Source organism: Myotis yumanensis, unplaced genomic scaffold (genome assembly GCF_028538775.1).
Source record: "Myotis yumanensis isolate MYYU_CA2020_CCGP unplaced genomic scaffold, mMyoYum1.0.hap1 SCAF_2, whole genome shotgun sequence".
NCBI classification, from domain to species: domain Eukaryota; kingdom Metazoa; phylum Chordata; class Mammalia; order Chiroptera; family Vespertilionidae; genus Myotis; species Myotis yumanensis.
In genome coordinates, this window is record NW_027223753.1 from 40,414,433 (window position 1) to 40,429,287 (window position 14,855).

General features: G+C 41.3%; 1 protein-coding gene and 1 pseudogene across 2 annotated transcripts in view; one reads left to right on the top strand and one right to left on the bottom strand.

The window, feature by feature from the left end:
• The window catches only part of DAB1 (DAB adaptor protein 1), a 1,070,166-nt gene that overhangs the window by 358,571 nt on the left and 696,740 nt on the right, over positions 1-14,855 (bottom strand). The gene's annotated exons all lie outside the window — the stretch shown is intronic.
• On the top strand, positions 262-375 carry LOC139004748 (small nucleolar RNA SNORA17; annotated as a pseudogene).

Consider the following 14,855-nt stretch of genomic DNA (forward strand, 5'->3'; position numbering starts at 1 on the left):
TAAATAGAGGAAGGGGGAGGGGGAGGGGAATGACAATGCAAGGGAGCGGACTCTCCTATTAAAGGTGAGAGTAATATGTAGTAGAGAGAGTGAGCTGCTGGTCAGAGGGCAAACGCATGAAACTGAGATTACGGGAAATGACAAGGTCATTAATTTTTACAAATGTATTTAGAGAGCCAAGCATATACTTTTTCTTTTTTTCTTCCCAACAGCAATTATTTTTCAATGAAAAACAAAAGCCTGTTAAAATGTGTCCCTCGGACTGCCCCTAGAGGCATTGCAGGTGTGGCTGCCGTGCCCAACCTGCGTCATTAGGTGGCAGAGAGGCTCACCTACGCCCAGCGTCCTGGCCTGGATGGTTGACGGCCTGACACGGAAAAAAAAATGTGTCCCTCAGGTCCTTAGGCTGGGGTATCTTGGCCCAGGGTGAAGAGTGCAGAGGCCCAGCTCTGCAACTAACAAGTGAAAGACTTGGGACATCTTCCCTTCCCAGATCCCAAAGTCTTCGTGGGTACACTGACACTTGACTCTGGAATCTTGTGCTATTTAGAGAAGAATGATCAGTAAGTATAATTAAAATAGTGTGGTACTATTTAGTGGGATAAAGGAAGGCCTACAGACCAAAAATAAAGGAATAGAGAGCCCAGAAATAAATCCTTGCATATATATGGTCAAATGATTTTTGACAGGAGGGCAAAGACCATTCAATGGATAAAAGACAGTCTCTGAAACAAATGGTGTTGGGAAAAATGGATAGCCTCATAGAAAAGAATAAAGCTGGACCCTTACCTTACACCATATACAAAAATTATTTCAACATAGATCAAAGACCTAAATGAAAAACATTACACTATAAAACTCTTAGAATAAAACATAGGGGAAAAGCTCCATGACATTGAATTTGGAAATGATTTTTTGGATATGGCATCAAAGTCACAGGCAACAAAAGAAAAAAATAAACAATTAGACTACACTGAAAGGGCACAATCAACAGAATACTAGTAAAAAGGCATGGGAGAAAATATTAGTAAATCATAAATCCAATAAGGGTACAATATACAGAATATATAAAGAACTCCTGTAACTCAATAACAACAAAAAGACAACCCAATTAAAAAATGAACAAATAACTGAATAGACATTTTTCCAAAAAAGATACACAAATGGCCAACACCACTAATCATTAAAGAAACATAACTCAAAACCACAATGAGATACTACCTCACATCCATTAGGATGGCTGCTACCAAAAAAAAAACAAATTAGTGTTAGAGTGGATGTGGAGCAACTGGAACCCTTGTGCACTGTTGGTGGGAATGTAAAATGGCTCAGTTACTATGGAATACAACAGCACTGCATTACTCAAAATATTAAGAATAAAATTACTGTATTATCCAGCAATTTCACTTCTGAGTATACATCCAGAAGAACTGAAACAAAAGTCTTAAAGAGATATTTGTACACCCATGTTTTTAGCAGCATTATTCCAAATAGTCAAGAGGTGGAAGCAACACAGTATCCACTGATGGATGCATAACTAAAAAAATGTGCTATATACATACAATGGAGTATCATTTATCCTTAAAAAGGGAGGACATTTTGAAGTTGGCTACAACATGGGCGAACCCTGAGGACATTACGCTAAATAAAATAAGCCAGTCACAAAACAACAAATACTGCATGAGGTATCTAGAGTAGTCATATGCATAAAAGCAGGCAGCAGAATGGTGGTTGCCAGGGGCTAGGGAGTGAGAGAAATGGAGAGTTGTTTGATGGATCAGTTTCAGTTTTGCAAGAGAAAAAAAAATCTAAATATTGGTTGAACAAAAATGTGAATACATTTAACGCTTAAAACTAGTTAAGATGGGCCCTGGCCAGTGTGGCTCAGTTGGTTGGGCATTGTCCTGTGCACCAAGAAATGCCCAGTTCCATTCTCAGTCAGGGCACATGCCCTGGTTGCAGGCTCGATAAGGGAGTACAGGAGGCAGCCGATCGATCAACGTTTCTCTCTCTTCCTCTCTCTCTTTCTCTCTCTCTCCCCCTTCTTCTCCCTCTCTCCTTCCCAGCTTCTCCCTTCCTCTCTAAAAATCAATAAAAACATATTTTTAAAGGGCAATTAAATTGGTAAATTGTATGTTATATGTATTTTACCACAATTACATCTTTAACTTAAAAAACAATAATGTAAGATGGGTAAGGAGGTTTATGTATGATGTTTGTACAGCATGTTAGAAATGTAAGCACTGCCTCCCTCCCCATGAGGTGCTCTTTGCAGAGACGGATGGTTTATACAGAAACACAAACCCCTCCCAGATATGAAAATGAATTGGTGTCTGCCCAGGGTCACAGCAGCCACAGGATACACTTTCTCAAGGTTTCTGTGGCAGACCCCACATTCCCACTGCCCAGATGAAGAACCCTGGATACTCTATTATGCAAACATTGCAAATCATCACAAGTATCTAACCATATTTTGAAAAGGTAGAATAGAACAACCTTGAACACCTTTTTAAGTGTTCCACATAAAATTCTCCCTTGGATCTGCGTTAAACCCTTTTTGTTCTTCAGAATTCCAGAGAAATTCCTAGGCAGAGGCATGGCCTCTCCTACATAAACAAGATGAGCGGCAAAAACAGCTTCACATGCTCATTTCTCCGTGCAGGTTCAGGGCATCAGAAAATCACCTTTCAGATCATCTGTAACACATTCACTCAGCAAACATTTAGTTAGAAACTACCCTCTACTAGCCCGTGGCCAGGCCTTGGGGACATGCAGGTAAATAAGACATAGCCCCTGCCTTTGAGGAGACTAAGACCAATTGAGGAGTCAGAGACAAGACCCTGTAATTACATTTCAGGGCGTGCTGATTCCAGAGGCAAGAGACAGCATGAGGCACTCAGAGAAAGAGTAAATAGCTCAGGAAGAGTGGCTTCAAGACAGGAGATGAGAAAGAGAAGAGGCTAAGAAGTTACTGGGTTAGAACGAAATGCAATTTAACTCCAACCAAATGATTGTGTGTCCCCATTTTTAAAAAAGTCCCCAAAATGGCAAGGTGCCATGGAGACGACCAAATGGTGCTTCACTTCACTGCTGATTTCATTTTGCTTACAAAAAATGATGGTTCATTGATCACTCCCCTTGGGAGGAATTTAAATATGTCCTTAGCCACCGCTTGAGAGATGCACATCCCAGTGAGTTAGGAGCAGGGGCTGTAGAGTTAACAACTCCAAGGCTTTGATGCCAGCTGTGTCCGTCGCTCCCTAGGTGTGAGGTCTGGGGTGAGTGACCCCGTTGCCCAGTGTCAGTGTCTACAATATAACACGGGGGAAAGAATGCTCCTATTTCACTAGGCTGTTGTGCGGGTTGAGTGAAGTAACAGAGATCAAGTGCTTAGCACATGGTCAGCACTTCCTAAATGGTATGGATGGTATTCATCCACTTATTCATTCTCTCATCAGATGTTTAATAGGCTCTGTTCCAGACACTGGGGATTGAGACAAATAAGGCACAGTCCTCTCTCCTCAAATGCCCTCAGGCTAGTGGGTCAAACAGACATAATTATACAACAGGACAATAGAATGCCCATTTGTTTTCTCTCTACCACTCAGGCCCCTTGAAAATAGGGAGCTGTCTAGTTTATCTCTGTAAGAAGGATGGGGCAGAGTTTTTTTTTTATCAGTTTTCATGGCATCTACAGGAACTTAAGAGTAGTCCTGTAAAACTGGTGACAAAAAAAACCAAGACTGAACAGAACCTGTGATGGTTCTATATTCTAGAATAGAGCCTGGAAGATCTAGGAAAAACCTAGACCAAATGGATCAGCTCCTGCACTTTGCAGATGAACACACGAGGCTGAAAAGCCCCGAGTCACCTAAGGGAACTCCATTAGTTGGGGGCTTGCTCCTGAGATAAAGTTCTTCCCCCCTCACAGTGCAGTCTCATTCTTGCTCCTCTTTACCTTCTCTTTTTAAATATGTATTTCTCTCTCTCTCCCTCTCTCTTTCATGGAAGAACATGATCTCCACATCAAAGTTTTCAAATGAAGAGGGGAAACTGGAAATTCTGGTCACACCAACTCTGCTGTTCCAGGAGGCCATATACTAGTACAGTCTCCCATGGGCCTGCAGTTGTGATGACGAGGCACATGGAGCTAAGTCATGGGGATCTTGGCAGTGACATCATAAGCAGTCTAACCCATACTAAGCTTTCTTTAGGAACTCCTTGGTATCTTGCATGGTCACTATCTTATTATAGATGAAAGTCTTGGGCCTGCGTGGCCCTCTTAATCATAACATTCTTCCAGAAGCCCATTATGGTGAGAAAAAAAAAAAAAAAAAAAGGAGTGTGAGTCAAAAGACCTGATGGGATTAAAGTTCTATCTATTCAAGTTCTATCTATGCTACTCATTAGCTGTGTGGCTTTAGGCAAATCATTTAGTTTGAACCTCAATTTCCGCCTGTAATGGAGATAATAACACCTACTCCCATAGGGATGCTCTGAAGTATAAATTAGATAATATCGATAAAAATATCTGCAAAAGATACTCATTCCAATTCTAGCAGTTCTAGTTAGACACCCAAATAACCATGATTATGCTCCTGATATGAAAATCACCAGAAGCTCCTTAATTCATGGACACTGACATACCGCCAGCATGTGCCCTAAGTTTATCCAGGTGGCATGACTGATCAGCACGCCAGCATATAACCTCTTTCTGGACTATATCAGACTTATCCTGTACAAACTTACTCCTCCTTTCAGATCTTCCCTTGAAATGGCCTTGCAGACATGTTCTGGCTTCCCCCAAGAATGAGGCAAGGAGAAATCAAGGAGAAAAGGAAAAATCCGGCTTTGGCTCCTTTTCATTGTTTCAACCTATTGTGATCTTCATAATTTTTAATTTTATTTTTTTGCTTTTTCCGTCTTCTCCCAACCTCCCATTCACAAACTTTACTCCTGTTTACCACAGTCTGAGCTGGTGCCAGAGATGAAACCTGCTTTCTGGACCTCCAAATTCCTAACCCACAGCTGTGGCTATTTTTCCTCCCATGTCTGCATGCCCCATGACTCATACAACTATCTCCATGGCATCCTTCCATCCTCAAAGGGTCCATATGATCGTTTCTTGGAAATATGGAGGTTAAGTCTTTCAACCCTGTTCCCAGCAACCATGCTTTTTCTCCAGCTGTGTGGGAGAAGCTCATCTGGTCCTCGCCATAACCAGTCAGCAACAGAGCTGGGATCTGATCCCAGGTCCCCAACCCATGCACAGTGGCTCCAACTGCCTGCACTGTACTTCCAGGACTCAGCACTTCCTCCTGTGTGACTCTGAGAAGTCTAACTCCTCACTCAGCTTTTCATGCAAAATGAAAATTATAAAAATAGTATCTACCTCACAGGGTTGTGGTGACAGCTAAATAAGCATTTAGAATAATGCCCAATCACTGAATATTTGCAATAATGATCCACCTCTAACAAAGCCATTGCTTCCAGTGGTTCATTAAAAGGATTTTTTGTTTTCTCAAAGTCCCAGTTCAGCATAAGGAGCTGATGTGGGCAAGTACTTCAGGAACTGCCCAAAACTGGTGCTCATAGTGATCATCAAACACACAGATGATGGGGCAGCAAACTCCTGCCTGTGGGCCAAATCCCGTTCACTGATTGTTTTTGTAAGTTTTATTGGAACACATTTGTTTATTGTCTGTGACTACTTTTTAGCTACAACAGCAGCATCGAGTAATTACAACAGAAAACACATGGTCTACCAGGTTGAAAATCTTTACTATCTCTCTCCTTTCAGAAAAAGCTTGCTGACCCCTAGATAGATGGTTAAATGGCTTAAAGAAAGGTGACATCACATAGATATGCACGTGTATCTATAATCCAGAAACTTGACTCAAGAATGTGCTCATTATCTGTTCCTGCTTTGGCCACTGGCTTTGACTAGCAGTTCTCCATGTTCTACCATCTTGTGATTTGCTTACATGCGTGGATTTATCTGTCAGCCTTTATCATACGTGCTGCTGTAGAGAACAGAGTTAAAACTATTACCTTAGATCTTAGCAGATTATTAGAGCCAACACGGGGAGAGCTTTATTCAAAGCAATCATTTCACCAGCACAGGTTGAATTACATTCCCCCTTTCCATCAGACAGACGTCAGACCCAATGGGCATTGTGTTACAAAGACAAACTGCTGAAGGCAGAGAGATTCGAAATGCTGGCCTTCCACTGGAAACACACTGTTACATTAGCCTCTAGTCCTGAAGAACAAAAACAGTCTTTGTGCTTGTCTGAAATACAAGAGATCTCAATCGCTGTTTACTGAACCCTAACCCTTGATAAAATAGGTCACTCTCGAGTCCTGAACTAGCTTCAGACTTATCCTTTCCTTAAGGAGCTACAAAAGATACTGAGCCGCATGCACCACCCCCCTTTTATTATGTTAGCACTAGGGGTTAGTGCAGAAATAACTGCTTTTCAACGAGCCTCCCCTGCAGATGCCTCTGGAAAACAGTGGTTGCCCAGGTCCTCAGAGCAGCCTGTTCTGAATGGTTTCTGTGAACACTACCAGTATTTTAATAGTTGTTCTATAAGAGCAGGAAGGGGGTCCATGTCCATGAAAGCTCAAAACACTGGAGTCTAAAAAAGTGAAACATATTTCTTTCCAGCAGGACTTCTCAGAGCCTTTAAGTTGTGCATTATGAGTCTCCAAGAACAAATAAAAATCCAGCGTTTCCCAAATTTATCTGATGAAATAAAGTCATCATGGGACTGATTTTCCTAAAAATACAGCTTGGAAAACGTATTCTTTAGGTTATGGAAATGTTTCCCAGCAGACGTGACCTACTTTAGATACTCTCTTAGAAAGCATCTACTCATTAAAAATTTGGGTGGTTTTTTGTTGCCATTCTACCTATTAAAGGGGCCTGAAGAACCACTACAGTTACTAATGTACATATTGAATCCTACATTATCACTCAACACCAAGGGAAACAACTTCTAGGAGGTGGTTTGCAAACCACAGCCTTACAACAGGCTCTAAACTACCAAACTGGATGTCACATATCGAACTAAAGGAATGAATGTCCCTAAGCCACTGCTGCAAACCAAGAACTGCTTTCCATGTAACAATGAATTCAATCTTCAGAACAACCCTGCAATGGAATTACTTTTTAAAAAATGTATCTTTATTGCTGAAAGTATTACAGATGTCCACTTCCCCCCCCGGCCCCCGCCATTGATTGATTCCCTTCACCCTGCTCCTGCCCCTTCCCCAGGCTTGCACCAAACTATTGTCTGTGTCCATGGGTTATGCATATAAGTTCTTTGGTTAATCTCTTCCCCCTCCCCTCTTAAATATGGCAGTCTGTTGCATACTTATATGTATCTGTATCTATTTTGTTCATCAGTTTATTTTGTTCATTAGATTCCACATATGAGTGAAATCATGTGATACTGTCTTTCTCTGACTGGCTTATTTCACTTAGCATAATACTCTCTAGGGTCCATCCATGCTGTCTCAAAGGGTAAGAGATCCTTCTTTTTTACAGCTGTACACAATGAAATACTGTGCAGCTCTAAAAAAGATGGGATTACCTTTTTATTCTCATTTTTCAGATGAGGAAATTGGGGGTTCGAAAGTAACTTTCCCAACTACAAAATAACGAGCACTGAACTCATACCTATCTTGTTCAATCTATACTCAGGTTTCAATAACACAAAGTTAGTCCACACACTTGGACAGTGCTAAGAGAACCTCCTGCCATGGTGGAAATGGTCTATCTGTGCTGTCAGCTAACTCTATTATGTGATGCTACTGAGCACTTGAAATGTGACTAGTGTGACTGAGAAACTGGATGTTTTATTATATTGTAGTTAGTTTAAATTTAAATAGCCACAGGTGCCTGAGCTACCATATTGGAAAGTATAGATTGATTCCTTTCTTGAAGACAGAAGCTATGTGACTCAATTATATAGAAACCAACAAGCTGTCAGTTTTCCACTATCAACCACGAGTTCTATCTTATATTACTAATCAAGGAGCTAATGCAGTGGTTCTCAACCTTCCTAATGCCGCGACCCTTTAATACAGTTCCTCATGTTGTGGTGACTCCCAACCATAAAATTATTTTCATTGCTACTTCATAACTTTAATTTTGCTACTGTTATGAATTGTAATGTAAATATCTGATATGCAGGATGTATTTAGGCAACCCCTGTGAAAGGCTCATTCGATCCCCAAAGGGGTCGCGACCCACAGGTTGAAAATTGCTGCTTTAGCCATTCCCAGATGCAGCCCTGCTGTCATGCTGGAATTGGTCTCCGGCATGCAGGTTTTAGAAAAATCCATTAACCTGAACATCTCCATGCTGAACAGGCCAGGTAAGTGATGTACAACTGTCATGAAGCACTTTTAGGAGCCAGATTTTCTAGGGCCCTCTGGGAAGTTGTGTCTTTCTTCGACTATTCTTGCTAAACTTTGACACAGATCCCAGGACTCCATATTTGGGGGGAAGAAACACTTTTTAGTTGTTACTTTTGTATCTTGATCATTTGAATGGTTAATGGCAAAGTAAGTTATTGGTTTCCCTTTGACTTGACGATGTTAGCAATTCATCCTCAGAATTCCAGAGAATTCATACTGGGTTTTTTTTTTTGATAATCAGAGCTATCATACTGATTATAGAAAAGCCACCACAGAGGTTAAAAATATGAGCTTTGAAATCACATTGTCTGGTTCAATGTCACTTAACAGCTCCTTGACCTTGACAATGTTGTAGCATTTAACTTCTCTTTGCCTCAGTTTTCTCATCTTAAAATTGGGACAAGAATGGAATCTACCTCTTAGGGATCTCCGAACTGCTAACATAGCCAGACTGTGAGCTCTTGTTATTAAGTGAAGGACCCAAATCTTGTAACAACCCTGAACAAGTCGTCTATCCACACCAAGTCAGTGGGTTTTTAATCTACAGAATGTAAAAACAACGTTTCCTCCCTATGTGCGTATCTCTTATGATGTTCACTTGAGATAAGAAGGTAAAGCACCACAACAAGAGTTTCTCTAATATTAATAAACTAAATGTTTTTAGGGTTAAAAAAAACTATTTATTCAAAAGAAATCATAAAATGTTGTGATTAGAAGGATCCCTAGAAATCATTTTATCCAATCCCCTTATCCAATGTGGCAGTCTCCTCCAATACACTTTTCCCTCAATTTTTCAGCCTACAAAATTTGGGAAAGGGAGCCCATTATCTCATATACACCATTTCACATTTAGACAATTCTTTAAACCAAAATTTGCTTGTTTTAACCTTCATTCCTTTTATGGTAAACAGAAGAATTCTAATTCCCATTCCACATGGCAGTTTTTAAAATCTCTGAAGATGGTGATTATATTCCACACTCTCCCCCCATACACCCATCCATGTCAGCAAACACGCATGTCAAAGGATAAATGTCTCTGGTTGCTACTATTACTTTTCTAATTCTTTGAGGAATAGTCTTTTCTTTCTTTTTATTATTTTTTAACCATTCAACTATATTCCTCCAGACACACTCTAGTTTGGCCAGCCGCCATTCCACCAACATTTATCTGATCTACTACATTCCAGGTGCAGTGCTAGGCTTGGGGAAAGGAGCTGAGTTATAGAACACCATGCAACATTCAGGGAGTCACCACTTGGTATGGGAGACAGATGTGCCTACACATACTTGGACCTTTTGATTGGCCATCCAGAGGGCAGAGACAGGAATTCACTATTAACTTCTTCTTTAGGTACTAAATTCTTCTGTGAAACTACCCCAAGACTGAGCAGGCATCTTGAATAGCCTATTGGTGACTTGTATTAACTTAAATCAACTCCCTCCCTCCCCCATCTCCTTCATAAGAATAGTCAGATAGTCGCCACATTCCATTTTGCTGTTAATATTAATGGTTTACACCTAGCACAAGACTTTGCATTTAGTGCTTTTAAATTTCACCTCATTTGATTCAATCAACCCTTCTTGTGTGTGAAGATCTGTCTTATGACTATAATTTTGGCTCTCTGGTCTCTGTGTTTCCTGCCAATCCGGCAGGGGTACTTGTCTACTTTCTTCTAATCCCTCAGAAATTGTTCACAACAAAACGACTTCCACAGGGCGGCTCAAGTTTAGCAGAGATACTGGATAGTTAAGGTTTTCCATTCATTCAGTCAACATTACTGAGTGCCTCTGTGAGCAAGGCCCACAGGCAAGGGAGAGGATTATAAAGTGATTGAGACACAGTCACTGCACTGGAGATACTAGAGTCTTAAGGAAGTGACCACGTGTAGATGAATAACTAGAATGCAGGGGCCTAATGTTGGTGCTGTGGAGCGGGATCAGGGAGTCATTCATTCTGTCTGAGAGGACAGGGTCTAAGAAGGCCTGAGGGAGGAGAGGGCAATGGACCAGGCCTTGACGGATAGGCAGGAGTTCAGCATGAAGTGGTGGGGAAAGGGAGATAACAGAATCTTACAGAAAATGGGTTTGTAAATGATGCAAGCGACACAACTATTTTTTGTCTGTTTGTTCTGGAATATCTTTCTCCCTTTGGGAAACTTTCCTGAAAAGCAGTCAGTATGTTAACTGTCATCTCACAGACCTCTCCCCAACTACGAATAGTTCATTCCACTTCCAGCTTGTGGTTTGAGAGTTAATAGTAACATTTGTTCCTTTTATATCTTAAACTACAAAGTAAAAACACCCCATAGTCTCAAGTCAGGAAAAAATCCTTCCAGCCTTCATTTCACAACCCTGAATGTCTTAGCAATGTGGGTGCTAGCTCCTCCATTGAGAGAGCCCACAGGTGCTGGCTCTGGGCTTGGGGACTGGCCACACTGAGGCTTTTTAAGACCTCCTGAGCCTTGACCCCTTCCTCACGGGACACCCTATTCCATTTCATTTTCTGTGTTGCCTTTTACTTCCTTTGAACACTTACTTGAGGGCTGGGGTACAATCTTGAATATGTGTTCTTCCAATATTGAAGTCTTTCCTCAGGGAAGACTTATTCTTCTTTGTTTTCTTAGCACCAAGCATATAGAAGATGTTTAATATTAATAAATACTGAGTAAGAGAATAACATGATGAATGGAAGGATGGCATAGTTTCCTGGCCTCAAAATGGGACTGTCCTAATTAAACAAAACTGTAATATTAATTCAAGCTTGGAATTCTAGGCTTATATGATTTTGTGCAATAACTTAGGACATCGGCAGGCATATTTACTTGGATAATATGCCTAAATGCACATGGTAGCCTGTAGAGTACATAGGACCCAGATGCTTCTCATCAGCATACTGGTCTAACAAGCACAGCACTGAGAATCAGAATCCTATCTATATATCCTAGAACGTTAAAGGTAAAAAGCCCTCACTTTACAGATAGGAAATGTGAGGCTGAGAGAAGTAAAATGATTTGCCCAAGGTCACACAGCTATAAGCTGCCTAGCTTAGACTGAATTTACTGTTGCTTCTCCATGACAGCTGGTCACTCACATTCAAGGTAGAACAATAATATGCATCAACTCCAGCCATAGCAGAGCTAATGGACTCAATTAACTCTGAGGTTCTTTTTTTGCAAGAAAGAGCCAGCAACTCTAGGACATCAAGAGCCAGAGCTGACATGAAAAAGGTAATCACTCTAAAATAGACAGTGCTGTCCTACCTTCCCAATGGTCTGTGTACTCACTGGCTGATTGCGTGGCTGCTTAGGCCCAACATGCCCGCCCTTAATTCAAATTACGGGCAGTTTCCAATGGATTAGGAGATACGAGGGCCTTTAAAATTACCATTTAAATTTCTTTCAAACTTAAAATAGTGCTGGTGTTCCACAGCTATGAGGGTTCATCCCCGGGAAAGCTCACTCCCAGTATAAAATGCTGGAGATCTGAAACATTGCCCCTGAGAGTCTGCAAGTCTGTGTGAGACACGAACAGTCGTCGGTACCGGAGCATTTATTTTCCAGTTAATTTTTAACACATTGGGTTGAGAGGATGAAAACACAGTGGGCTTTCAGTCTGCAAAGGTGTTCTATGTAAACACTCCAACCACCACCCTCTGTACCTAAAATGGTGCTCAGTCCATTGTAGGCACTTACTCATGGGGCTGAATGACAAAGATCATGAAGGGTCACCTGACCTCCCCCTGAACTAACTCCCAATTGGAGGTTCTTACCACAACAACATGGTGAACCTACACAGGACACTGTCTGCTTCCTGCCAATAACAGTCTTAAAAAAAAAAAGAACAAAGCCACAAAGGATGTTTTTCCCATTGTCTCTGGTTAATGGTAACATCTTACACTGGTCCATGGAGATTCCCCAAGTGTGGGCCCTGAATTATCTCATGCAGCCTGGGCTGTTTGTTTGAGACTCTTCCTACATGAGTCCACCGAATTACCATTTAGTAATGCCGAGGAAAGAGGCAATCATAGCTGGTGTCCATCTAGACACAATACACCATTCTTACACAGAGCAATCACGAAATGGGATTTATTCCATCTCAGGCACTGGCATGGATGTAGCTCCAACCTAATTTTCTGGAGGACAGCACAGTTCACATTGATTTGGGGAGATGTGTTCTCATGGTCTAGCTTTGCAGACTGGCTCTCCCAGAGCCCATGCAAAAACAATCTCAAAATACCAGGGAGAAGGGTGGGAGCTCTTTTCTGTCTTAAAAGCACTGAAATGACCTGACCCCCAAAAGACCACATTTGGTCAGGCAGGGAAGTAACAGAGCACAGCCCTACCATAAGGCACTGAGCAATCGGAAATGTATAAAAGGATTCCATTATGTGCATGAAGTGATTTACTGCTCCATGCAACTGCAAAAATCAGGCATGCCATCTACATTAACATGCACCCTCCCTGAGATACTACTGAGTTAACTTTATATGGTGTCAGTACCTAAGCAATTTCAACAACTACACAGGAGTTTTCAGACATATTTGTATCTGTATTTGTTTTTGTCTTTCCCCATAAGATCTCTAAATGATGGTTGCCAGTATGCATTGAGAGTCTCACTGCAAAATACTTTTCATATATAGGAACATATATATGAAAAGGCACCTACCCTCAAGGAACTCACAGCTTGTGGGGAGGATAAGACACATAGAAACACCCACTCTGATACACAAAATCATTAGTGGCTCAGTTGGTTGAGCATCGGCTTGTGCACCGAACAGTTGCTGGTTCAATTCCTGATCAGGACACATACCCAGGTTGCAAGTTCAATCCTCAGTTGGGATGCATACGGAACACAACTGACTGATATTTCTCTCTCATATCGATATCTGTCTGTCTGTCTCTGTCTCTCACTCTCTATCCCTGCCTTCCACTCTCTAAGCATGTCCTTGGGTGAGAATTTTTTAAAAAGTACATTAAAAACAGAGGCAGACAGAGCCCAGGTCAAGGAAATCTGAAAGAGAGGGGAGAGTGTGTGCATGTAACTCTGAACTCTACACTAGTCATTAGGCTCTGTTGCACATGAACAGTGTGCGTAAAATCAGAGGGTTACAGTAGGCAGGGATATTAGACATTGCCATCCAAACCCTTCTTTCTCAGTTGAGAATGTGTAGGTCCACAGAAGTCAGGGAAGTAGCTGATTTTCTGACTGACCTGAAAACAGAACCCATATGTTCTATGGTATCCCAGGACGCCCTGCTATATGGCCCATCAGTGCTTCATATCTTTTACCTGTACACAGGTAACTCAATGCAGCACAGGGGACTCAGCAGAGGTGACCCCAGGGTTTCCCTAAGACTGAGCTCCAAGTTTTCAGTCCCTTTTATTTCTGGAGAGCTTCTCGATGATTCCAGCTGAAATGGAAGACACTAAGAGGGAGCTGCGTCACGGCACTGCCTGCATCATCCTACAGTAACCACGGACTAGTTACGAGCATCATATGTTAGGTGACATATTATCTAAATAGAGGCTCCTAACCACCTCTCCCGCCACAGTGAAAATGAAGTAAAAATATATAGCAGATAAAAGATAAGACTCCTAATTTCACGGTACAGTAGATGTTAGGACAAGAGACGAACTTATATCTATGAGGTCAATCTCATCTCCGAGTCAGGGAATATTAATTTGCTGACACGCTTTACACTGGAGACTTTAAAGGAAAATTGACATGAGAGGTACTAAAAAAACCTCAACCTCTCTTATGAGGCTGAGCAAGAACAGCAAAAAGAAAACTGTGTTAGTCACCCTATTTTATTGCACAAAGAGCTGAATCAGAAAATTGGAATATTAATAAAATATTTTTACATGAATTCTGCTGATGAAATAAATAGCTTCATGCTTTTATGAAGATCTGATTTGTTATAGTCACCTTTAAGGGCAGTGAGTCCCATTTTGTAATTACTACTAGGGATGGTTTAATTACACCCAGAAGTCCCAAGATGCCTCTGCAATACAGCAGTTGGGGACTTTAAGCGCCCACTCTAACAGATTCCTAGATTATCTGGACACTGACATGCAAATCCCATCAGCTTTGATTGAATACTTCTAGGAAGAGGGTTAGGCCATATATCTTTTGCCTTCTTCATAAAGAAAAATAATTGTAATAGATGCATGGATTTGCTTACCTTGTTAGCTCTCTGGGGCATAGCTACCTACTTCCTAGAGAGGAGGAATGAGCTTGTGAGCATATTGTCACAAAGACAGACAGAGCAAGACCAGTCTGAACCCAAGTGTCCTAATGCTTTCATAATTGGAAGATGCATCTCAGGATCGTCCTCAGGGGAAGGAAATATATCCCATTAAATGACAGAATCCTGCTATGTAAATTGATAGCAATTCATGGGACAAAAATTACCCCCATCTTCCAACAAA